This window comes from Danio rerio, chromosome 9 (assembly GCF_052040795.2).
Source record: "Danio rerio strain M-AB ecotype USA chromosome 9, GRCz13ab, whole genome shotgun sequence".
Taxonomy (NCBI): Eukaryota; Metazoa; Chordata; class Actinopteri; order Cypriniformes; family Danionidae; genus Danio; species Danio rerio.
Window position 1 is genome coordinate 2,985,154 of NC_141029.1, and position 27,347 is coordinate 3,012,500.

The 27,347-nt window shown below is 38.4% G+C and overlaps 1 long non-coding RNA gene across 1 annotated transcript; it reads right to left on the minus strand.

Annotated features, from left to right (window-relative positions):
• Positions 1-9,328: 9,328 nt before the first annotated feature.
• On the minus strand, positions 9,329-16,016 carry LOC147835206 (uncharacterized). The gene is made up of 3 exons (XR_015499163.1): positions 15,328-16,016; positions 13,302-14,736; positions 9,329-12,716 (listed from the first exon to the last, which is right to left on the minus strand). It is a non-coding gene; the product is annotated as an uncharacterized LOC147835206 (long non-coding RNA).
• Between the last annotated feature and the right edge of the window lie 11,331 nt (positions 16,017-27,347).

Consider the following 27,347-nt stretch of genomic DNA (forward strand, 5'->3'; position numbering starts at 1 on the left):
TTTCAATTTAGGAGCACACTTACGGCAATTTCCTCTGGATGGGGCTCATATATTAAAAGCACATCGCATTTCATCTGTTAACTGTTTGCTGTTGTCTTTTTGTACGTTCAGAAGTGCGTGTGGAAATTGATTCAGCCTTTTTTTCTTCGTTATTTCCATAAATCGTTTATTATTTTGCCCATTTACTGTTTATTTGTATGCTTGTTTGTTTGTTTATATCGTGATTTTACTCACATTATACAAAAATGCTAGTCATTTAGTTTTTAAAGCACACTTTAGTTGTTCTCTGTATTCATTTTCCTTCGGCTTAGTCTCTATTTCAGAGGTCGCCACAGCGGAATGAACCGCCAACTATTTCAGCATATGTTTTACACAGCGGATGTACTTATGGCTGCAACCCAGTACTGAAAAACACCCATACACTGCGAAGAATTTATTATTTTTAATTCCCCTATAGCACATGTGTTCGGGAGAATCCCAAGCCAACACAGGGAAAACATGCAAACTCCACACAGAAATGCCAACTAACACAGCTGAGGCTTGAACCAGCAATCTTCTTGCTGTGAGGCGAACATGCAATCCACTGTTTTCTGTATATAACAGACCTGAAATAATAATAACGCTGAAAAGAACAACTGCAATAAATAAGGTCATATAATTTAATTTGACAACAGTAAACTGATTGTATATTGTTGTATAATACACTGTATAGTTGCTAAAACGTCAGTACGTCAGTATTTTCTTTATGTGGGATGTCAGTTCAAAAACATTATAGTGTAGTATATGAAAAAATACTATAGTAATTTATAGTAAGCACTATAGTGTTTTTGAACTGACATCCCACATAGAGAAGAAATACTGTGGTAATTTATAGTAAATACTACAGTGTTGTTGAACTGACACCACACATAGAGAAAAATATTACAGTAATGTAAAGTAAATACTGTAGTGCTTTTGAACATACATCCCACAGAGAGAAAAATACTATGGTAATTTATAGTAAATACCATAGTGTTATAGAACTGACATCCCACATAGAGAAAAAATACTATGGTAATTTATAGTAAATACTGTAGTGTTGTTGAACTGACGCCTCACATAGAGAAAAATACTATGGTAATTTATAGTAAATACTAGTGTTGTTGAACTTACACCCCACATAAAGAAAAATACTACGGTCATTTATAGTAAATACTGTGTTTTAGAACTGACATCCCACATAAAAAAGAAAATACTATGGTAATTTATAGTAAATACTATAGTGTTTTAGATCTGACACCTCAGAGACAAAAAATACGTAAATACTGTAGTGTTTTTGAAGTGTACTATAGTAAAGTACTTGAATTAATCTATTATGGTAACTTTATAGTTACTATAGTAATACAACCACTATAGGGTATATCTCACATAATTAAATATTAATATGTAATAAATATGAACCTTACTATAGTAAAATGTATTATACTGTATATCATATAGTATTTCCAACACATTGTTAATGAATACTGTATTAATACTGTAGTATTAACTATAGTGAACTGATACGCTCTAATAAATCACAGTAAACTATGGTTAATTGTAATCTATAGCTGATATGTGTTTACTATAGTATGGTTTCATATGAAATAGCTGCAGGCCGCCACACATAATCCACTTCAAATCTTTAATCAACCAAATCAAAGTGAATAAAGGCTCACATGCTCCGGAATCTAACCGCAGATTGGCAGAAAACAGTCTATTAGCGTTCATATGGAGCCGTCCGTTGCTTGCCACCTTTCATTTGCATAATTTAATGAATTCAATTCATTGTAATGCAATACAGAGAGCACGCCGAACATGAAATGACAGTTTGAGTTAATGAAATGTGTTAACGGTATCATCATTTACTTGTATGTTAATTAGTCCAATTAATTTCCAGCGCACGGTAATCTGAATATTGTAATAGCCGCGCGTGAAGTCAGGTGCGCGGAGCGGGGCAGATTGAAACGGGCCACCAGATCATCACCTTTCCCCAAGCCGTTTCCCAGAATCCTCCAGCATCTCTGGCCTTGCAAAATCCAGCTGATGCAGTTGAGATTATACTTTTCAAGTATTTCCCACGTGATGTTTAACAGAGCGAGGAGTTTTTCACCGTATTTCCTATAATATTTTTTCTTCTGTAGAAAGTTTGATTTGTTTTATTTCAGCTAAAACAAACGCAGTTTAAAATTGTTTAAACACCTTTTTAAGGTCAATATTATTAGCCCCCCTTAAATAATAAATTATCGACTGTCTACAAAAAAACAAAACACTGTTACACAATGACTTGCCTAATTACCTTAACTTTAACTATTGTAGTACGATATAAAATAAAATATTTTTCTAGTTTTTCTAGTTCATCGTTTTATCTCAATTTCTGTTATTTTATTACTTAAATGATTTGTTTTTATATATTTCTACACCACACACAAATATATATATATATACACACACATATATATATATATATATATATATATATATATATATATATATATATATATATATATATATATATATATATATATATATATATACATACATATATATATATATATATATATATATATATATATATATATATATATATACATACATACACACACACATACAGCTAAAGTCAGAATTATTAGCCCCCTTTTAATTATTTTATTTATTTATTTTTTTATATATATTTCCCAAATTATGTTTAACAGAACAGGGAAATTTTTACAGCATGTCTGATAATATTTTTTCTTCTGGAGAAAGTCTTATTTGTTTTATTTCGGCTAGAATAAAAGCAATTTAAATCTTTTTTTTAAAGCTATTTTAAGGTCAATATTATTAGCCCCCTTAAGCTAACTTTTTGATAGTCTAATCAACCTAGTTAAGCCTTTAAATGTCACTTTAAGCTGTATAGAGGTGTCTTGAAGAATATTGAATAAAATATTATTTACTGTCATCATGACAAAGATAAAAATAAATCAGTTATTAGAGTTGAAATCTTCTCTACGTTAAACAGAAATTGGGGAAAAAATTAACAATAAACAAGCGGGCTAATAAGTCTGACTTCAACTGTTTATATATATATATATATATATATATATATATATATATATATATATATATATATATATATATATATATATATATTATCAGTTGAGTCAAAATCAAATACATTTATAGCAGTTTCACTTTTGCAGTCATTAAATCCAAGTCAAGTGCCTAATGTTTTTATATTTATTATTTATTTGTGAAACACAAAACATTTTTTAAGTGACATTTAAGAAGTGTTTTTGGGTCACCGTATGTCTACATACAAAATGGCTAATGATAAGTCTAAATTTTTATTAATTTGTAGTCAAAGTTTTCTGTAAGTCGTAGTATTTTTTGTAAAACAAAAAATTTATAAATAAACAACATATTCTAATGTATTTAAAAATGCTAATTTAATGCTTATTTAAAGCTGTATTACACTTTTATTGTTTTGAAACTTTAAACCCTCCAATTCATCATTGACCTGATGGTAAAATCAACAAGCAATGGTCCGAGGTGTACATAAAATATAATAGAAATAAAACAAAAATATAAATATACAGCTGAAGTCAGAATTATTTGGCCTCCTGTAATTTTTTATTTCAATTTCCAATATTTCCCAAACGAGCGAAGAATTTTTCACAGTATTTCCTATAACAGTGGTTCTCAAACTGTGGTACGTGTACCACTAGTGGTACGCAGGCTTCCTTCTAGTGGTACGCAGAGGAATCCTACATGTCATGTACAAGCAACATATGTTTCAAAATTAATCAAAAATGGTTTGAATATGAATATGATGACATATAGCCTATTTAGGAGGTCCAAGCAACATTTCCAGGTTTTGATAAATAGGCTACTATAGATTAACACTTTACATTTAAGTACAGCATTTTTTTTTCTTTTCTTTTTAAGGACAGTAACCTACCATTTTTATTGAACCTTTAAAATCACATTAATTTAAACGTTGACATTATATTTTGTTTCTTTGTTTCTTTGTTTACATATAAGCAGAGTACAGTCTTAATGTTGATATTTATAATGTTTAAAGTGGCTGATAATAATAAATATTCTTAATAATAGTAGTTAATTTACCACGTTTGTAAACTGTGCAGAGCTGTAGCTGTTTTACTGGGCCTACTACGCTATTGTATTTCAATACTGGTCATTATAGTGGTACTTGGAGGAACAATCTTTTCTGAGGTGGTACTTGATGAAAAAAGTTTGAGAATTACTGTCCTATAATATTTTTTCTTCCGGAGAAAGTCTTATTTGTTTTATTTCAGCTAGAATAAAAACAGTTTTTACTTTTTAAATAACCAATTTAAGGTCAATATTATTAGCCCCCTTAAGCAATATTTTTTATCGATTGGCAACTGAATAAACAAATCATTACCCAACGATTACAAATTAATTACCTTAAATTTAACTTAGTTATCCTTTAAATGTCACTTTAAGCTGAATAGTGACTAGTGTCTTGAAAAATATCTAGTCTAATATTATTTACTGCCATCATGGCAAAGATAAAATAAATCAGTTATTAGAGATGAGTTATGAAAACTATTATTTAGAAATGTGTTGAATTTTTTGTTTTTCGTTAAGCAGAAATATACAGAGGGGGCTAATCATTCTGACGTCAACTCTGGGCCAGTTTTGTTTGGATGACTTTTTTCTGACCTTGTGTGCTGTCCGGCTCCTGTGATAGAGAGAAAGACGAGTGTAAAGTGATATTTTCCTGTGAAAGCAGCGTCGGCGGAGCGAGCCGATCGATGGGAGGCCGGAGCGCAGACCCCCGGCCACGCTGCGCCTCAGATAAGTGAAATCGCTGTACTGTGGATGGGCCACTTTCTGCTGGACTGCACTGATAAAAGCCTCCACGTTTTCCCTCGGGAACTGGATAGGGAGGGACACTAGAGAGAAATTCAGTGTGTAACTCTCTCTCTTTTTCTCTGTTATTGTTTTTCAGTTGTGTTTTGTTATTGCCATGTGTGAACCTAAACAAAATGCGACGACGAACCACTGAAGTACGCTAAAAAAAAACTAGTGACCAAACTAATTCACAACCCCAAATCAAAAAAAAGTAGGGACAGTATGGGAAACGCAAGTAGTGATTTTGAAAGTTTACTTTGACTTGTATTTCATCGCAGGCAATACAACAAACATTATTTAATGTGTTCCTCACCATTTTTTTTATTTAAATATTGAATAAACACGTATTCCAATGTTGGTTCTTGCTACATATTTCAAAAAAAGGTGGACTAGTAAAGCATTTACTTCACACTTTCACAAACACAGAGCCGATATTATGGGTTTTTAAAAATGCCCTTCCATGTAGTGTGTAACACAGCTCTAAGTGAAGTGAAGTATCCAGCTAAGGCTTAAATCTGTAAGTGTACAGTGTTTAAAACTGTTGATTCATCTATAAAAGAGTCGACTCATAAGCCCTTTTCACACATACAGACCTTTCCGGAAAATTGCCGGCAATTTTCCGGAAAGGTCTGTATGTGTGAACAGGTCCTTTTCGGAAATACCGGTAAATTCGTTCTGGCTATTTTCCGAAAAGAGAAGTTGTAACATTACCGGTAATTTGCCGGAATGCTGCGCTGTGTGAATGCAGAAGGAAGATTGCCGGAAAGAGCGCGTGCACGTCTAGAAGGTGCTGACGTGAGACGTCTGCTTTAGCCAATCACAACAGTCAGACGCATTCACGTCCGCACGGTTTGTGAGAATAAAAGCCTTTGAATATTTTCCCAGACACATTTAGCTGCTAGAAGTTAGTCAGATCATGTTTATATGTTCTTCTTAATGCCAACTGTGTAAATAATCATCGATGAGATGCTTATGATAAGCCGTTGTTTGTTTACCTTCAAGCTTTGCGTGTGCCTGTGAAACAGCCTGTGAGCGCCAGCACACACACATATTATGAACATCTCGACATGCGAAAGTGATCCAGCGAAAGTTGTTCACAATATTGATCATCCACAGAGTTTGTAATTTAGTCAAATGTTTACAAATACAAGCGCAGCCGTTTAGAGCTCATTTGTGGTTAATGATGTCAGCATTTACCGGTATTTTGGAGTGGATGTGTGAATGCTCTTTTCCGGAAAATGTCCGTAACGTCCTCGCCTGTGTTAACAGCGCTTTTTTGAATATACCGGTAAAGTCGTTCCGGAAATTTTCCAGATATTTACCGGTATCACTGTGTGAAAGGGGCTATAGTGCTTCAAATGAGTCGCCTTAATAACGAGTCATTAGGTGTTTCGCCATGACGTGACAACGAATCCAAAGCTGCGTACCAAATGGCACACTATACACTATGCACTCATGCACTATGTACTTATGCACTTACACACTCAACAGGATAGTACATGTATGTAGTGTTGTCCCAAATGGCACACTAATGTTTTTTTACTAAGTGGAAATTCAAACCGTTTCCCTGATGACGTTTGACGGTTGCCAAATCAGTGAAATAAACGACCGAATTATCAAATAATACCTGCTGTGAGTATAACCGCATTCACCATCGGGAGGCGCTGTAATCACTCTCGTAGGAGAATTTTGCTTTCACCATCCAAAATAAATAAAGTTATCCAACAATTGCCTCCGATAGCTCCGCCCCTTCCACTACGTAAGCAAACGTAGTGTCCATCACTACACACTTCATTTTAGCGGCTGAATGAGTGCATCATCCGGGTAATTAAAGTGCACATATTATTTTTAGAGTTTTCAGTGTGAACACACTACTTACACTACAAAATGGCGTAGAATAGTGCACAAGTATGCGATTTGGGACGCAGCTAGAGTGAAATGCCCAGCAGCTAATCATCATCATAAAAGTCGTCACAGTGCATACACGCTTCATAGTGTAAGAAGCGAAGTTTAGCTGCCAGTGGGTAAATCTAAATACAGACGATGGACTAGAAAATACAGACGACACTATTGTATTGAGCAAAAACTCCAAGAACTGGCGAGGAGATCTCCTAGCTTGTCACGCTCTGCTCTTTTCACACACACACACACACACACACGTAGACCATGTCTACTTGCCGAAATGCATCGAGTTGCTGCCATGTGATTGGCTGATTAGAAATTTGAGTTCATGAGCAGTTGGACAGGTGTACCTAATAAAGTGGCCTGTGAGTGTTTATGTAGAACTCTTTTCCTGTGACAGAGCTCCCACCATTTCATAGAAAACCCTAATTCAGACGGCCAACATTTGCACAGAATGGACACACACATCAACCGCATTGATAAATCATGATGTCACATGGGGCAAGACAGTGGCGCAGTAGGCAGTGCTGTCGCCTCACAGCAAGAAGGTTGCTGGGTCGCTGGTTCGAGCCTCGGCTCAGTTGGTGTTTCTGTGTGGAGTTTGCATGTTCTCCCTGCGTTCGCGTGGGTTTCCTCCGGGTGCTCCGGTTTCCCCCACAGTCCAAAGACATGCGGCACAGGTGAATTGGGTGGGCTAAACTGTCCGTAGTGTGTGTGAATGTAAGTGTGGATGTTTCCCAGGGATGGGTTGTGGCTGGAAGGGCATCCGCTGCGTAAAAACTTGCTGGATAAGTTGGCGGTTCATTCCGCTGTGGCGACCCCGGATTAATAAAGGGACTAAGCCCACAAGAAAATGAATGAATGAATGATGTCACATGGACGAGCAACTCCCAATATTTCCCTGACCCTTTGACTTCAGTTGTAGGCGCGGCAGCTGGGTTCGGTTGTAGCGCACACCGAGACGTCTTCAAGCTCGCGTTTTGTGAGGTAGGCAGAAATGTAGGAGGCTGTCTACGATTGAGACATTCTCCCACTGTGAGTAAATAGTGACTGGGCCAATTTCATCAGACACAGAAATGCTCCCGGTGACAGCGCCTGCATTGTTCCCCCCCCCCAACTGCATGCTGCGAAATTCTATTTTCAGTTTTTCTTGCCGCAGTAATTATCTGCATTGTTGGCGAGTATAAAGAGAATAAAGGGCATGAATGTTTCCCGGTCAATCGGATTCTGTCAGTTCGGGCTGAATTGGGTACACACACACACATGCGCAGCGCTTGCCAGATCGTAATAACGAAGCTGTTTGCATGGAACGATTTTCCCCTACGCAGCTCATCAGCGACAAGAGAGAGTCTGTCAGCGCGCTCACAGACTGACACGGCTTCCGCATCTGTGTCTGTTATTAGCCCGTCTCTTAAGACAAGCTCAATTATCTGACACTGCCCGTAATTTTCACCCCCCTCTCTCTCCGGCACAATGTAAAGTTCCTCTGCTTTATTTCTCAAGCTGTTCATTTGGAGGAGAAAAACAAGGAGAGAGACGAGAGTGGGCGGAGGAGAAGACTTGACGAGATAAACTGAGGGAGGTGGGGGGAAAAAACAAGATGAGTCAAAAACTAATTTGATGCTTACTTTACAAGAATAGAGAGTTTCGGAAGACGCTTTATCAAATATATGTGGAGGATATCGGAATGATGATAACATGATTGATGTCTATCAGATAAAACAATGACTTTGCCGCTCTGATTTTTTTTATCAGCACCAATTTGGATTAAATATGTGCCAGAAAAAACACACGTTTTTTGGATTATAGGAATTTAATGTCTCAATGGAGCTTTGTTTTTGTCAATCAATGAACAAATTAAGCATCAACCACCCAAAAAACATTCATACAGTTTCGCATCAATATCAGTATAAAAATATGTGACCCTGGACCAGGGCTGGATTAACCACTGGGTGTTATGAGCATAGGCCCAGGGGCCCGTGCGCACTTAGGGCCCCTGCGAGGGGGGAAAATATGCAGATTTTGGCGTGTCTATTTAGGCTAAGTGCAAATAGCACACCTCTTTGGAATAAGCTAGTTAAACGATTCACGCAAACCAAACTCATTCTGGAAACGTAGCCCCGCGGACGTTTCTGGAGACCGCGATTTACGTGGCCGGAGGTTCGTACGGCCGCGTTTAGTTTTTCCGAGCGAACGCTGCGGGGCGGTGTGGCGCTGCTCCGGCTCCTCCTCTTCGCGCTCGCCAGCCGACGGCTCATCTCTGAGTGGAGGGCTTTCCCGATGCAACCAGTTTGTCCGCTTAGCTCACAGCGTTGCGTCGGCGGAGCGGAGGCCCCAGAGGAGGAGAGGAGGAGGAGAGGAGGAGGAGCCAGCCGCGGGGACGACGACCGGGATCAAATCTGGGGAACAGCGGTTCCGGAAATCCGCTAAGATGAAAAACAGAATCCGAAAAATAAGGGCGAGAACGCGGCGGGTTATGAAAACGCGGTCGAAATCGAAGACGAAGGCTTTGGCTTTTTTTTTTTTTCTGGACGACTTTTGAAAACCGTCGCTTGGGTTTAGGGAAGGAGGAGGAGGAGGAGGAAGAGGAGGGCTGCCGGGTCGGCGCGCGCTCACGAGAGGATTCGCGAAAACAAAAACTGCTCGAATAAGTACCTCCCAGGACGTAAATCGCGGTCCGCAGAAACGTCCGCGGGGCTACGTTTCCACAATGAACCCGGGTTGGATTCACGCCTATCACCGATTGATTAACAGAGACAACATAACTAAAGAGAGCGGCAAACAGCAGCATGAGTGGCGTAGCTTGTAAAGCGCATGGCGACATCAGGGTTCTCATGGGTGCTGGAAATCCTGGAAAATGCTTGATTTTTAATATAGTGTTTTCAAGTTTAGAAAAGTGCTTGGGTTTTGGATAAAGTGCTTGAACCTGCTTGAATTTGCAGGGCTTGAAATTGTGACTGTTTTGGTTGCATACGTGCACAATTTTGTCTATGTGACCTCAATATATATGTTTTAATTTTGTCTATGCGACCTACATATACAGTTAAAGTCAGAATTATGAGCCCCCCTGAATTATTAGCGCCCCTGTTTATTTTTTCCCCAGTTTCTGTTTAATGGAGGGAAGATTGTTTCAGCACATTTCTAAGCATAACAGTTTTAAAAACCTATTTCTAATAACTGATTTATTTTATCTTTGCCATGATGATAATAGATAGTATTTGACTAGATATTCTTCAAGACACTTCTATACAGCTTAAAGTGACATTTAAAGGCTTAACTAGGTTAATAAAGTGAACTAGGCAGGTTAGGGTAATTAGGCAAGTTATTCTATAATGATGGTTTGTTCTGTAGATTATCCAAAAAAAATTAGCTAAAAGGGGCTAATAATTTTGTCCCAAAAATAATTTAAAAAAAATTCAAAACTGCGTTTATTCTAGCCAAAATAAAACAAATAACACTTTTTCTAGAAAAAAAAAATATTATCAGACATAATGTGAAAATTTCCTTGCTCTGTTAAACACAATTTGGGAAATATTTAAAAAAAGAAAAAAAAATCAAAAGGGGGCGAATAATTCTGACTTCAACTGTATAATATGTGATCCCAAATATATTCGGGAGCACTTGTGCGAGTGCATAAATTGTTGTCGTGCGACCAGTTTTCATTGCAAAATGTTTACAGAATGTGCGCATTTGTGGAGCTAATAATAAGCCAAAACAATCTAAATTTGATTGTGTTAATTGAATTATCAACATTTGAAAGTTAATACTGTTGATTATGTCCTATTAGAAATGTTTTGAATTTGTATTTCTTAACTTGATTATTGAATGTCTGAAATTTAAGACAACCTAATTTTTTAAGTCAGATTTTTATAGAAACGACTGAAACAACAATCCAATGACTGTAAAGAAAAAATAGCAATGGCACATGAAATATCATGAACGACTGGTCATGAAAGGTTGGTACTACACCCAAACAAAATCTGACTGTAAGCTCATTTCTTGAGATTGAGAACTTAAATACTTAACCAAACTTAAAAGTATACTTCATCCAATAACTAAACTTTTTTTTTAATTTAATTTTTAAGTGAACTATGCCAATAAATCCATGCTCTAAAGTTCTCAACAATTTTTTAGATTTTTAAAATAGCACAATAGATTTAAATGTGAAAAAGTACATACAATATAAATAAACGTATTTAACCGTGGTTATTAGGTGCTGGAAAAGCATACAAATGAACCTTGAAAGTGCTTGAAAAGTGCTGGAATTTGAAGTTGGAAAAGGTGTAAGAAAACTGAACATGTTTTGACGCGATTGATCATGAACCCGGTTTCGAATCCAGTGTCTGATTCTATGTAATGCCATTACATATCAGATTTTGCCTACTCGTCATCTCGAGGAAGACAAGTAGGAATCATTAATAAGTGTGTGTATTATGGAGGCCTCAGATTCATAGAACTGGATTAGAGAGGTGTTATAGGCTATCCAAATCATATGCATTATAAGTTTGCAGAAGTTATACATTAAAAATACCCTTAAATATGCCTTTTTAGTACTGCTTTATTAAACTTGAACAAGTAAACTAAAATCCATTAATTTCCACTAGTTGCATTAGTATTTTTTTAATCAAAGTATGTGTAACCCTGCCAGTCCTACTCCACACAAACCACTCCGAGCTGGTATCAAACCAGTGACCTTCCGCATGGGAGTCGGGTGCTCTACCAAGGAGTCTAAAGACAATGTCCTCTAGCGTCTGTCGCTAGAGAACCTTTAGAGGTCAGAGGAGTGAGGTTTACCTGCACAGCACTTACTAGCTGGCTTCCATTACACTCACCCCCCTAAACCTCACTCCCATCCGGGTCACGACACCAATGTAACCCTGCCAGTCCTTCTCCACCCAACCCACTCTGAGCTGGTATCGAACCAGCAACCTTCCGCATGGGAGTCGGTTGCTCTACCAAGGAGGCTAAAGACCATGGCCTCTACCTACATATGCTTTAAATGCTTCAAAAATAAGTTAAATCTTTGTAGACTATAAATATATGCACTGTATATAATTTATTTTAAAAATGCGGGCAATACATTATAGATTAATTTTATTTAAAAAATGTGATATTAATCTTATTTTTTAATTCAATTTTAGCGGTGAGGCTAGATAGGGGGCCTACAGGACATTGTGCCCAGGGGCCTCTGAATTCTTATTCCGGGCCTGCCCTGGACCACAATGTAAGGGGACGTTTTTGGCAATTGAGGTAAAACTATGTGACAAACAGCGGTTTTTAGGAAAAATATGAGCAATGTTGAGGAAATCCCCATTAAAGATTTCCAGATCAAGTTCTTAGCAATGAACACTAATAATCAACAATGAAGTATTGCTGTATCTATGGTAGGAAGTTCACTAAACATCTTCATGGAACATGATCTTTACTTAATATTCAAATTATTTTTGACAGAAAAGAAAAATCAATCCTTGTGACCACACAATGTATAGCTGCCTATTCCCACAACATATTTCCTATTACTACACTTGTGCAGCTTAAGCTTTCCATAGTGTGTGTGTGTGGATGTTTCCCAGGGATGGGTTGTGGCTGGAAGGGCATCCGCTGCGTAAAAACTTGCTGGATAAGTTGGCGGTTCATTCCACTGTGGCGACCCCGGTCACATATGCAATAAATATTTGAGAGCATTTATGAATAGTGCCTTCGTTGCATTGTAAGATGGCAAATACCACCCATTGAAATGCCGTAGTACAAATCTGTATCAAAATACCACAGTTCTAGCATCATGTACCAGTGTACAGCCAGGGCCGGCGCGTCCATAGAGGCGACCTAGGCGGCCGCCTAGGGCGACAGTATAGAGAGGGCGGCATGCGCGACACCTCCCTCACCACCCGCGTCCTCAGTTATATCCACGACACCTCCCTCACCACCCGCATCCTCAGTTATATCCACAACACCTCCCTCACCACCCGCAACCTCAGTTATGTCCGCGACCCCTCCCTCACCACCCGCAACCTCAGTTATGTCTGCGACACCTCCCTCACCACCAGCAACCTCAGTTATGTCCGCGACACCTCCCTCACCACCCGCAACCTCAGTTATGTCTGCGACACCTCCCTCACCACCAGCAACCTCAGTTATGTTCGCGACACCTCCCTCACCACCCGCATCCTCAGTTATGTCCGCGACACCTCCCTCACCACCCGCATTCTCAGTTATATCCACGACACCTCCCTCACCACCCGCATCCTCAGTTATGTCCGCGACACCTCCCTCACCACCCGCATCCTCAGTTATGTCCGCGACACCTCCCTCACCACCCGCATCCTCAGTTATGTCCGCGACACCTCCCTCACCACCCGCATCCTCAGTTATGTCCGCGACACCTCCCTCACCACCCGCATCCTCAGTTATGTCCGCGACACCTCCCTCACCACCCGCATCCTCAGTTATGTCCGCGACACCTCCCTCACCACCCGCATCCTCAGTTATGTCCGCGACACCTCCCTCACCACCCGCATCCTCAGTTATGTCCGCGACAGCTCCCTCTCCACCCGCGTCCTCAAATATATTCGCGCATAGACGACAGAATAGAGAGGGCGGCGTCAGCGACACCTCCATTAGCACCCGCGTGTCCTCAGTTATATCCGCGCACAGGGCGGCAGAATAGAGAGCGCAGTGTCTGCGACACCTCCCTCCTTCCCTCCCTCCCTTCCTCAGCACCCGCGCGTCCTCAGTTATATCCGCGCATAGTGCGCTGGAAAAGAGGTCCGCGACACCTCACTTCATTTTCATAACCGGTCACTTTCATTTTCACATTGGGGTTGAGGGCGGCATGATCGTCCTCTGCCTAGAGCGGCAGTTCAGCTTACTCCGGCCCCGTGTACAGCAGTGTTGTTTGCAGAGGCTACACCTTTTCAGACCTGTGTAGGGAACATTTCTGGCAATTGAGTTTTGCTGAGGTAAAACTATGTGAAAATCTACAATCTGGGGGTTAAAAAATGCTTATAATTAAAAATCAAGTTTTGCTATATTTATGGCAGTAACTCAAATCAGAACTTAATATTTACTTAATGTTCAAATAAATTTTGGCATAAAAGATATATTAATAATTTTGACCCATGCAATATCTAGTTGGCTATTCCCACAAATACACCCCCATGGCGGCAAGTACCTTTGAGAATCAACCATCAAAATGCCATAGTAGCATCAAAATACCAGAGTTTAAACATCTGACATCATCAGTGTGCACCAATATTTTTTGCAAGGGCTACACCTTTTCAGACCCGTGTAGCTGTTTGCAAATCAAGCACTGGTGAAACTTTACATCAATAGCATTCTCCTCCGCTCGCTCTTGACTCGCAGTGGAATCAATGCTTGAAAGGTCCTCCGAGAACACACGGCCTGACAGCTTCACCCCACACCAAAGCGACACCTGCTAATGCCGCTGCGCTCGGCTGCTAGTTGCTGTGGGAACCGACGGGAAAGCGGTAATGATGGCAGGTCTAACGCGGTATAAGAGCAGTAACGCGTGTAAGAGAGGGCAATCATCTTGATCCCACTTCTCCCACGGGAACACGCTAATGTGCTAAGGAACGTGTGCTAATGCGCTATAGTCTGCCTGAGACTGTCAACAGTGAAATCTCGCCCATTTAGAGCCCCGGCCTAATGTGAGAGATAAGCCGACAACAGCAGGAGGGAGTTGACCGAACATCTCTGAGAAAATAGATGCAGTCCATCTCGGGGGGTTGCGTGCGCCTTCCAGACGAGGGAATTGTACACCAGACGCCAGGCTTTCAGAAGAAAAGTGTTCCTTCATGTAAAACACCTATTCTACCATCCACTTACTCGCTGGCATTTTCAGCAGCATGCGAGTGTGCGCGGACCTTCGTTTGGGGTCAGTCCCTTAAAGAGGCCTATTCAGTAATCACAGGTACTCTAGAGGCGCTCCAAAGAGAGAGGTGTGCTTTTTGGTTGTCCAAGTTTTCTTGTGTGTCCTGACGGATTAAATACGACAACCTTGAGAGTCAAATGAATCTGTCTGTCAGTCATATCCTCACCTAAGAGTCGCATTAGACTGTGGGCGCAAATGTTATAGAGATTGCTTTGAGTAGGAACCTTTGCTGGGGTAAAACTATGTAAGAGTCTGCAATCTGAGGGTTAAAAAAATCCATATTGAGAAAATCCTCATTAAAGTTTTCCAGATTAAGTTCTTTGCAATGCACATTAGTGATCAAAAATCAGGTTTTGCTATCTTTATGGCCGGAACTCAATTCAGAACTTGATCTTCTTATATATATTCATTATACTCAAATGATTTTTGGCATTAAAGAAAAATCAATCTTTCCATATACAATGTAACAGTTTACTATTCCCACAAATACACCCCCATGATGACAAGTACCTTTGAGTATCAACAATCGAAATGCCACATAGCAGTAGAGAATCTGCATCGTAGAGTATCAAAATACCACAGACCTTCGTTTAGGGTGAGTCCCTTAAAGAGGCCTATTCAGTAATCACAGGTACTCTAGAGGCGCTCCAAAGAGAGAGGTGTGTGGTTTTTTTTTTTTTGTTGTCCAAGTTTCCTTGTGTGTCCTGACGGATGAAATACGACGACCTTGGGAGTCAAATGAATCTGTTTGTGTCTGTCAGTCGTATCGCCAAACAAGTGTCGCGTCAGACTGTGGGCGCAAATGTTATGGAGATTGCTCTGGCCTGCGGGGCAGCAGCTGATGGCATTGCGGGAGTGCAGAGGAGGCCATGCTGCCACACAAACCAACGTGTTTTTCTCTCGGTAGATGGACGACTGTAATCAAAGCAAGAAAGACTCGTGTCCAGATTACAGTCTTCAATCAGTCAGCCTGGGGAAATGATATGTACATCATTCCCTGTATGGATAGTGCTGCCTCTCGCACATTACCTGCGTCAACCTTGCCAAAGACGTGATGAGAGATATGGAGAGCCAACGGCCACCTGCCAGTCTAAAGGAAAGGGCTTAGTTTTCACTTCTCTCAATGAGTTCTGCCGGCAACTGTCACCATGGGGACCCCTGTCCTGACCTCCTTCGATTCAGACGCTGACACCGTTTAATGTACATTTCCACAAAACGGAGACGATTCCCGGCTGTCTCCTCGCTGGCGCTCTCTTTCAGTGAAGGGCTTCGCTGGCAATTTCTCTCTCTGAGAGGGCACCGCAAAATTGAGCTTTCAGAGGAACTAAATGGAAATATGGAAAATAAGTACATACATGAGCGATGTGTGTCAGGAATCAAACTGATGGTGGGTTTCAAAGAAATCATAAAGCTTCCTTGACTGTTTTTGGCTTTAAACCCATGTGATATTCATGCACCTGATCTGACTAATGTTTGAATATCGTCAACTAAAGCTAGATATTTGTATATGTGTGTGAGTGTGTGTGTGTGTGTGTGTTGTATTCTTTAGGTTGTGGGTATCAAATGTCCACAAATGAATAACAAAACAAATACCTTTGGACCTCGTAGGAAATTTTAGGTTGCCATCAGGAAAACGGTTCATACATAACATGAAAATAGGAAATTTGGCAATGTAAAAATGCAGATTGTTTACAGTGAGGTTTAGGTTTAGAGTTGGTAGAGAATGTACAGTATAAACATCCTTACATCTGTGAGAGGACACCTTAAAGACCTGTACACGTGTGTCAGTAAATAAGTAAGGCCCAATCCCAATTCTATTTTTGTACCCTCCCCCTCCCCCTCCCCCTTGGCCCTTGAAACTTCACCCCAAAATTTACCACTAAGAAATGGGTCAGCACTACAACAGCGGCACACGTCATCATACAGTTGAAACCAGAAGTTTACATACAGTCTAAAAAAAGGAATATATCAATTTTTTATATATATCTGATGGTAAATCATAATAAACGTTTACTATTTTAGGTACGTTAGCATAACCGAAATGATTTACATTTGCTAAATGCCAAAATAATAAGAGATTTTTCTTTTAGAGATTTTTTTTTATTAGTTTCTAGACAGTCAAAAGTTTACACACATGTCCTTGGTATTTTTTATCTTTGCTTTTAAACTGTATAACTTTGGTCAAATGTTTTGGGTCTCCTTCCACAAGCTTCTCACAATAGTTTGCAGGAATTTTGTCTCATTCCTCCTGTCAGAATTGGTGTAACTGAGTCAGATTTGTTGGCTGTCTTGCTCGCACAAGCTTTTTCAACTCTGCCCACAAATTTTCTACAGGATTGATATCAGGGCTTTGTGATGGCCACTTAAATGTCCTTAAAACATTTTAACTAATTTGGCAGTGTGCTTAGGGTCATGGTCTGTTTTAAAGACCTATTTGTGGACAAGTTTTAATTTCCTGGCTGATGTCTTGAGATGTTGCTTCAGTATTTCTACACAATGTTCTTTCTTCATGATGCCATCTATGCTGTGCAGTGGACCAGTCCCTCCTGCAGCAAAACAGCCCCACAACATGATGCTGCCGCCCCATACTGCACAGTTGGGATGGTGTTCCTAGGCTTGTAGCTTTCCCCTTTGTCCTCCAAATGTAACACTGCTCATTATGGCCAAACAGTTCAATCTTTGCTCCATCAGAGCACAGGACATGTCTCTAAACATGAGTCTTTTCCCAGTGTCATTTAGCTAACTGTAATCTGGCTTTGTTGTTGATTTTGGCTTGTTGATTTTCCCATGTTGTCACACAAGGAAGCAGTGTGTTTGAGCTTTTCCTTAAATACTATTCTACAGTTGTGCCTCCAATGAACTCAAATGTTGTCAATTAGCCAATCAGAAACTTTCAAAACCTTGACATCATCATCTGAGCTTTATCACATGCAGAATAATCTTATTGTATGTAAACTTGACTTTCAAGAAGTTTTACCAATTTCTCAAACAATATCTCTCTCATTATTCTGCTATAAAGCAGAACAGAAACGCATGTGATAATCCTAACTTACCTAAAAGAGAAAAAGTTTAGTCACATTAACATCTGACTTTTTTAAATGGTTATGAGCCTTTTTATACCGTGTATGTAAACTTCTGCTTTCAACTGTATATAGGACTACATTTTTAAAATGAGTCTGTGTTGCCTTTTCAAACCAAAAACAATATTTTACTTCAACCCCACCTCCAACTTTTTTCTTAATTTATAAGATGCTTCTTAATTTATGCTTCTTGATTTTAGTATTTTTAAATATTTGCACTAAAAACCAAACAGAAGTGTATTTCTTGCCGTGTAAGGTGAAGTTGCTGAATGGCATTTTTCCGTTAGTCTTTCTATCTCTATTTTTGCCACACAGACCAATGTTTTGACAGCTTAGAAAACTATTAGTGGACTTTTCCTCATGGAACTGCACGAACAATTACGTGCTAATACTTAATACTAAAGCTCAGGGGATTGTTCTATTTACTCACCAAGGTTTGAGCAACGATATTAGCTTTATTAGCTTAACGATATTAGCTGTAGAAAAAAAAAAATTGCAACGTTATCTCACGGCAATTCGTAACTTCTTTTAGTGGCTAATTCGTATGAAATTTTACAATCTCATTCGTACAATTTAGTGCGATTTTCGCATCCCCCAATGACGGTTGGGTTTAGGGGCTGGGTTTGGTGGCATGTCTTCTTTTAAAAATCGTACATTTTTATACGATTTATGAATTAGCCTCTAATCTGACAAAAGGTAAAAGCTTACGTTTCCTTCTGAGATCAGGCTGGATACTGCCGAAGACAAATATATGATTCTGTTTTCTAATAAATATGCAACAACAAACATGTTCACACTCCTAAAAAACAAAGGCCCAAGATGGAGGCAAAGTATCGCTTAAACTACTCTTAAACAAACATCGATGACAAAGAATAAACTATTTAAATTTTCCTTCCTGGAAGAGTAGAGAGACACACCAAACCTGTAATTTCCTTTGAAACAAGAAAGCACCTAATTAGACCCTGTGAACAGAACACACCTCTCGGGCCAGAGCAAAACACATCAAGCAATTGCAGCTCGGGGTGTTCGTGCTCTTTCCCCCCCGTCCCTCCGTTTAAAACTCCGCATCTCTCAATCGCGCGTCCACCCAAACACCTCAGTTTAATGCAGATTACAAATAATGGCAGCAAACTTTCAGGCGGAGACAATCCAGAGCAAGGCATTCTGGGACTGCAGGGGCATGGTTTGCATAATATACACCTTGCCCCAGCTTCCACACAGACACACACTGATACACACTAACTCCGACCACCTCCATGGAGATTCAATGAGCTATTCTTTCACACACACCCTTGAGCCCTGCTGGCACCATAGAGGGAGGTCACGCAATTGTCTCTGCTTGGAGATATAAAAAAAAGGAAGAAAGAAAAAAAATCACTGACCTACTGCAAAATTGGCCATATTCAGCTGTGGGGGAATATCAGGTTATTGAGTCGGTCCATGCTGAGTCTACTAGCCTGCGGAAAACGAGCTTCTGCAGTTGATCAAGGACATGCCTGTGTGTGTGTGTGTGTGTGTGTGTGTGTGTGTGTGTGTGTGTGTGTGTGTGTGTGTGTGTGTGTGTGTGTGTGTGTGTGGGGTGAATGCAGAGAGCACTCGCTTCCTAAAGACACTTAGAGGAGAAAGCAACTCTCAAACTCTCCGTTACAGAAGCAGCTTGACTCCGCCATCCCGAGAAACACAACATGACTATATTCAAATACCGCGTCTTCAGATTCGGGAAAACCTTGGGGGAAAGAAGTACACTTAGGTAGGATTCTTTTGAAAAGAGAGTACTTATCACTGAAATAATAGCACTACAAATGAATACTTAAGTGTGAGCTGAATGTAATTACAATATACGCTAACTAACTTTTTTAACTCAGCTGTAATTTAGGATGCGTTGGCACCTGCAGATCGACTGCTTTGTTTCAGAAACATGGATTAAAATGTTGCTTTTTGTTCTTGGTGTGGTTCGCTTTCACATGGAAGTTTCCAAACAAACCAAAACAGTTAAAACAAGCTGCGAAGAGTCAACTTTTCTCACATTTGTCCAGCCCAGGCTCATTCTGAAAACGTACCCCTATATACATTTATGGAGAGCGCCAAATACGTCACAGGAGCTACATTTCTTTTGCAGTTTTTGATTTTGTGAATCCACCAGAGGTCGCTGTATATGCTTTTTGAGATTTCTCTTGCAGGTGTCATTCACATCTGCTGTACTCATGTAACTCCACCAGAGGCCGCTGCTGACTGACTGATTGACTGACCCACCCTCCTCCTTCCCTTAACCCAACCAATAGTGTTTTCAAAAGCACCGACTGACCCACCCACCCACTTCCCTAAACTTAACCGACAATGTTTTCAAAAGCAATCCAGAAAAAGAAAAGCCCTCGCCTGATTTTTACCACGTTTTCAGATTTGACCACATTCTCACCGTTATTTACTTGTTTATTTTATTTTTTGGCTTATGTGTTTGTCTTACCTGCTTTCTGGATCCGTTCATCGCCAGACTCGAACCCTATCGTCGTGGTCAACTCCTCTATGTGTCTCAAATTCTTCATTGTATGCGGCGGGCCACTAGACAAACTGGTAATAATGGAAAACCCGTCTATCCCAGGGTAAGACATCAGCTGGTAAGTGTGAAAAGGAACAGCGTCATACCGCTCCATAGCCTTCATTTTAAAGACGAAATGCAGCCATATGTACCTCTGGCTACACAATTCATGCTCGACAGCAATGTAAATAGTGCTATGTTTTCAGTATGGGCCTATGTTGTATTGGTCAGATCTTCAGAGTTTATTTTCCAGGATTTCACTCAGGTGTCCTTCGTCATATTTTGAATTTGTCAGGATGACAACTGAGATATTTTAAGCAAAAAGGTTTTAATTTTGAATAGTGACACCCAAAGACATCGTCACCAAATATAAATCAGAGGGAAGAATTTCAATTGACAAGGGTTGTAAAACATATATTGATTCTGTATAAGTAGTTAAGTAAAAAGTAAATGATATTTTAAATTAATAATCAGACAGTATGCTTTCACTTTTGTATTCAAGAAACAACACTTTTACTGGTAGAAATGAACTAGCAGGTACCACAATACTCTGATATAGTTCGCATTACTTTCTTATTACAGCCGAACCGCTCTAGAGTTCATTTTAACCGAGCCGGGACCGATTGTTTTGCCATGTATCTGAGCTTGATAGATGGATTCATATATGCCCAATCGAACTATGCTAAGGAGGCAAACGCACCAGGTTCCGAAACAATTTTTTGGTTTGAAAGCATCCTTAGACTTGACCTGCTAGGAACAGGGTTGGGAAACACTATTCTAATTTATGATGGAGATGCATTTACTGCATAAATTCCAATATGCATATTTCAAAAGGTCACATGATTTTGTTTCAACAGACCATGTGATAATAAAAATGGTCAAAAATGAGAGATAAAAATGGAGCACATTGTACAACATATATTTGTAATTACACACAACTGTAATGGTGAAAGTGTAATTTGTGCATATTTATACTTATTTGAAATGTTATCTCAAAAAACACTATTACTATCAGGTACACTAACTTTAGTACACATACAAGATGTGCACTTCTTTAAGAAAACAACAAATCAGTTTTAAAAGTTTTACTTGAAAGTGCGTTAAGGATCACGTGAAATAACTCCGTTCAGAAGTTTAAGCTGGGTGCTAAAGAGGTCACGGTAAACACTAGTATTTTGATTCCAAAAGTAATTTTGTTCTGAATATTGTGCACATATTTCCTATATTTTCTTTTTGTATGTTAAAGTTGTAGTTAGTATTTGGAGAGAAAAGCAGCTGATGAAATAAACACAATCATAAAATGGCCTCCACAGAGCCCAGACCTGAATATTATATAGAGTACGTAAGGCAATATTAAAGGCAGTATGAGATTCACCTGGAGAAATAAAAAAAGATAGAAGATGCTAAATCTAAGGAAGAACTCTTAGAAATGCAGAAAGATGCTTGATATTAATTGGAGAAAAAAGCAGCTGATAAAATAAACAGTCATGAAATGGCCTACACAGAGTCCAGACCTGAATAATATGTACAGTACGTATAGGCAATATTATAGGATAGTATGAGATTCACTTGATGCTTAATTTTGTTCTGAATATTGTGTACTAATTTCCCATATTTTCTGGTTATATATTAAAGATTTACTGTAGTTCACCCAAAAGTAATGACCCAATACTTGCTCCAATCCTTTTAGATAGATAGATAGATAGATAGATAGATAGATAGATAGATAGATAGATAGATAGATAGATAGATAGATAGATAGATAGATAGATAGACAGCTAAACAGATAGACAGACAGACAGACAGACAGACAGACAGACAGACAGACAGACAGACAGATAGATAGATAGATAGATAGATAGATAGATAGATAGATAGATAGATAGATAGATAGACAGCTAAACAGATAGACAGATAGACAGACAGACAGACAGATAGATAGATAGATAGACAGACAGACAGACAGACAGACAGACAGACAGACAGATAGATAGATAGATAGATAGATAGATAGATAGATAGATAGATAGATAGATAGATAGATAGATAGATAGATAGATAGATAGATAGATCTTTTGCAAATGTCTTAGCCTCCCAAAGCTGTTGACTTCAGTACAGTACTGTATATTTATTCTCACATATGTGTACCATAAAAACTACGCGTATATGATATAATGGAGTTAAACGCTAGGTTTCTACCATCGCTCCAGGATGTTGATATCTGTGCACGAGGCAGTGATTCTCATGGCTGGCATGTGAATATACATCAGGCCTCCGTATCAACACATTTACCCGCGCTGAGAGACACCATGGGTAAAAAAAAAAACACGTGTGAATAGCGCAAAGTGGCTGAATGAGACACAGAGCACATGGCGCATGAATGCAGCTCTCAGAACCATTCTTAAGACCCTCCTCGCAAAGTTGTTGCTCTTTCAATCTCATTGAATAGTGGCCATTTTGGGAAATTACTGCCTCATATTTAACCACCTCAAAAGCGGCAGAAAGGGAAGAGAGAGGAGCAGTTAGACTAAATGGGAGAGACCGAGATGAAACCTCAGGCTTTTTTTTTTTTTTTTGAGAACGCGCTATATGCTGAGGTAAATATAATAAAATAAACCATTTCTACCAACTGTTCTCATTTCACAGAAGGCCCTTTTTTCTCTTGGGAATATCAAATTGTGTCACAAATGCGGTTGAAAATGCCTTTCGCTGTGAGCTTTCTCTGTCTGTTATCTTATTTTTATATATTTTTGCACATGAATTGAAATAAAAAGTGGTAGGACTGGGTCCAATTACCCTAATTTGAGAGTGAGAGGGACGGTCCGGCTCCAGCACTTCACACACACAGCCATTTGGCAGCTCAAACCGCAAAAAAAACCCATCTCCGCAGATGAAAGAGAATACCTGAAATTACGCTCACCCTCGCGCTAAATTGCCACAGCTAAATTCCCCTTTGCTTTTTCTTCTAAAGCTACTGTATGTTTTGTTGCCGCAGATCCTTCACCTGAGCTCACACAGAAAAGTCTTGCTGTTTGATAACAGAAGAGTCCATAACACTTTAGTTTAGGTCACAATCCATGGTAATAACAAACCATTAACTAACACTACTAGCTAATAAACTACTAATTAGCTGTTTATTAATAGCAAAGACTAAAGAATACACAAGACATGTCACTTGTATATTTTTGAATGGGGAAAAGTGTAACTGTCAATAAGGTGAAAAAAGCCCCGCCTACTAGTACAGAAGCCAATCATTAATCGCTATATGGTAAAAAAAAAGCCCGCCTTCTAGTACAGGAGCCAATCATTGATCGCTATATGGTAAATAAAGCCCCGCCTACTTGTACAGGAGCCAATCATTGATTGCTAAATTGTAAAAAAAAGCCCGCCATCTAGTACAGGAGCCAATCATTGATCGCTATATGGTGAAAGAAGCCCCGCCTACTTGTACAGGAGCCAATCATTGATCGCTATATGGTGAAAGAAGCCCCGCTTACTTGTACAGGAGCCAATCATTGATCGCTATATGGTGAATAAAGCCCCGCCTACTAGTACAGGAGCCAATTATTGATCGCTATATGGTAAAAAAGCCCGCCTTCTAGTACAGGAGCCAATCATTGATCACTATATGGTGAAAAAAGCCCTCCTTCTAGTACACGAGCCAATCAATAATCGCTATATGGTAAAAGAAGCCCGCCTTCTAGTACAGGAGCCAATCATTGATCGCTATATGGTGATAAAGCCCTCCTTTTAGTACAGTAGCCAATCATTGATCACTATAGAATGACGATACTCTGGGGGAGGGATTTGGACCAGACGTGAGTTTCTGCAGATTTTGTGTGATTTGGACGCTTAGAAATGAAACCTAGGAGACAGTTGTTGTTTAATTTTATTGATGATTCCTAATATGAATTTCAATCGTAAGCTTGGCAAGCAATTTTGGAGAATTTGATGTTTTCCCATTCAAACGGAATGCCCGAGAGGCGTTTCAAAGATGGCCGCCGAGTGAAATGACTTACCTTAAAGGGACTAAAAGTTAATAGTTTGTAAGATAAAAGTTGGGTTTAGGTATTGGGTAGGATTAGGGATGCAGATGATACTTTATAACTACTAATGAACATTTATTATCTTAATAATAAATGAACTGAATTGAATTAATAGTATGCAGGTAATAAGCCAGTAGTTAATAGCAACTTTCTGAAAACGTAGCCCTGTGTACATTTCTGGAGATCGAGAATTATGTAGCCAGACGTACATATGGCTGCATTTCATCTTTAACACAAATTTAACACAAATGTTGACCACGACAATGTGGTTCGAGTCTGGTTCCAGAAATAGGCTAAGACAAAAATGTAAGACAGAAAAATAATAGTAATAAACATGTAAATAACAGGGTGAGAACATGGTAAAAACTGAAAACATAGTAAAATTCAGGACTTTTCTATTTCTCGACTGTTTTAGAAAACACTGTCAGTTGGGTTTAGGGAACTGAGTGGGTGGGTCAAAAGGTGCTACTGAATACACTATTGGTTGCGTTTATGGAAAGAGGAGGGTGGGTCAATCAGTTGATAATGACCCCTGGTGGATTTATGCGAGAATAGCAAGTGCAAAGAAAAAGTGAGAGAAATTCGCGAAAACAAATGCTGCAAAAAAACATAGCTCCTGGAACATATTTGGCGCTCTCCAGAAATGAATATAGGGGTACGTAATCAGAATGAGTCTGGGTTGTAATTATTAGACAATTGAGGCACACAGGATACGCTTTATTTGTTTAAAAAGGTCAAATAATGCTATTATTTGTTTTGTTTTTTGTTATTTTCTTGTCTGTGAGCATGTTAAAAAAGGTCTAAAAAGTTCCACAAGTCAACTCCAAAGAGAGATTTTTATTTTATTTTTTTTAAAGCTCATACAGTCAACATGACCATATTAAATTACTGTATTGACAGATTTTTACTTTTTTTTGTGAGCGCTACTACTAACCATTTGCTTTTGTTCTCTAATTGGCTAATAATAATGGATTGATTATCTTGATTGTTATCTGACTTGATAATGATAATGATAAAATACTTTCCTAAAGTAAAGATTTCATATTTTAAATTAAACACAAGCAGGTTTTTTAGTTTGCGTTAATGCTAACCAATAGCTTCCTTTCTGTAATTGGCTAATAATAATGGATTGATTATCTTGATGATTATCTCAATGGCTAATAATAATCATATTAATAATAATAATATTAATATAATAAGAATAAAAAAACTTTTCCAAATTAAACATTCAAATCAATTTCAAATCGAATACGAGCAGGTTTTATTTGTGAGGGCTAATGCTAACCAATAGCTTCCTTTCTGTAATTGGCTAATAATAATGGATTGATTATCTTGATGATTATCTCAATGGCTAATAATAATCATATTAATAATAATAATATTAATATAATAAGAATAAAAAAACTTTTCTAAATTAAACATTCAAATCAATTTCAAATCGAATACGAGCAGGTTTTATTTGTGAGGGCTAATGCTAACCAATAGCTTCCTTTCTCTAATTGGCTAATAATAATAATTGATTAATTATCTTGATGATTATCATTTATCTGATTGGCTAATAATAATAATTAAAAAACCTTTCCCGAAGTAAAGATTTCACATTTTAAATCAAGTTCAAACATGTTTTATTAGCTAAAACTGATAGCTTCCTTTATCTAGCTGGCTTATAACAATAACTGATTGATTATCTTGCTGATGATCTGATTATCTAATAATTATAATAATAATAAATAATAAATAATAATAATAATAAAATTTTCCAAATTAAACATTTAAATCAATTTCAAATAAATTACAAATAAAATCTGAGCAGGTTTATTTGAGATCGTTAAAGCTAACCATTAGCTTCTGTTCATTGATTATCAATTATCTGATTGGCTAATAATAATAATAAAAAAAAAACTTTTCAAAAGTAAACATTTCACATTTACAATCAAGTCTGAACACTTTTTTTTGTTAGCGCTAATGCTAACTGATAGCTTCCTTTCTCAAATTATCTGATAATAATAAATGATTAATTATCTTGACGATTATCAATTATCTGACTGGCTAGTAATAGTAAAAAAAAAAACCTTCTCAAAGTAAAGATTTCACATTTTAAATCGAATACGAGCAGGTTTTTTGTGAGCGCTAATGCTAACTGATAGCTTCCTGTCTCTAATTGGCTAATAATAAAAACTGATTGATTATCTTGATGATTATCAATTATCTGATTGGCTAATAATAATAATAATAATATTGTTATTTTTATTATAATATATTAATTATATATTATATATAATATTATATGTAATATATATATAATATAATAATAATTATTATTACAATAATAACTTTCCCAAAGTAAAGAATTCACATTTTAAATCAAGTCCGAACAGGTTATTTTTTTTTTTAGCTAAAACTGATAGCTTCCTTTATCTATAGTTGGCTAATAACAATAACTGATTGATTATCTTGCTGATGATCTGATTATCTAACAATAATAATAATAATAATAAAAACTTCTCCAAAGTAAAGATTTACATTTCAAGATCAAACTTGAGCAGGTTTTTTTATGCTAACCGATAGCTTTCCTTTCTCCAGGAGTTGCTATCATTAGCCAGCGGGTCAGTTTAGCCGGTCTGCGATATCTGTCAGTATTTCGGCGTATTTCTGGGCCGTTATCAGGAACGGAAACGCTCTGTCCAGAGAGATGAGTGCCGCTTTGTGCTTGCCATAGACCTCTTTCTGTCCCTCGCTCTCTTTGTTGCTCTAACAAGCCCCGCTCAAGCTCCAGTGAAGCGAGAAATTGTAAACTCTGAGAGTGTGGGTAAAGATAAGGCTGCAGTGTGTGTGTGTGTGAGAGAGATCAGATAAAGCGCAGAGCCGCAGCAGGACACTAGCGTACAGGCCTCCTCCTCTAATCCACACACCTTTTGTATTCACTTGCAAAATCCTCCATAAATATGCATCAGCGCCTCCTCAGACACTTCTCAATAAGGGCTCTCAATAGA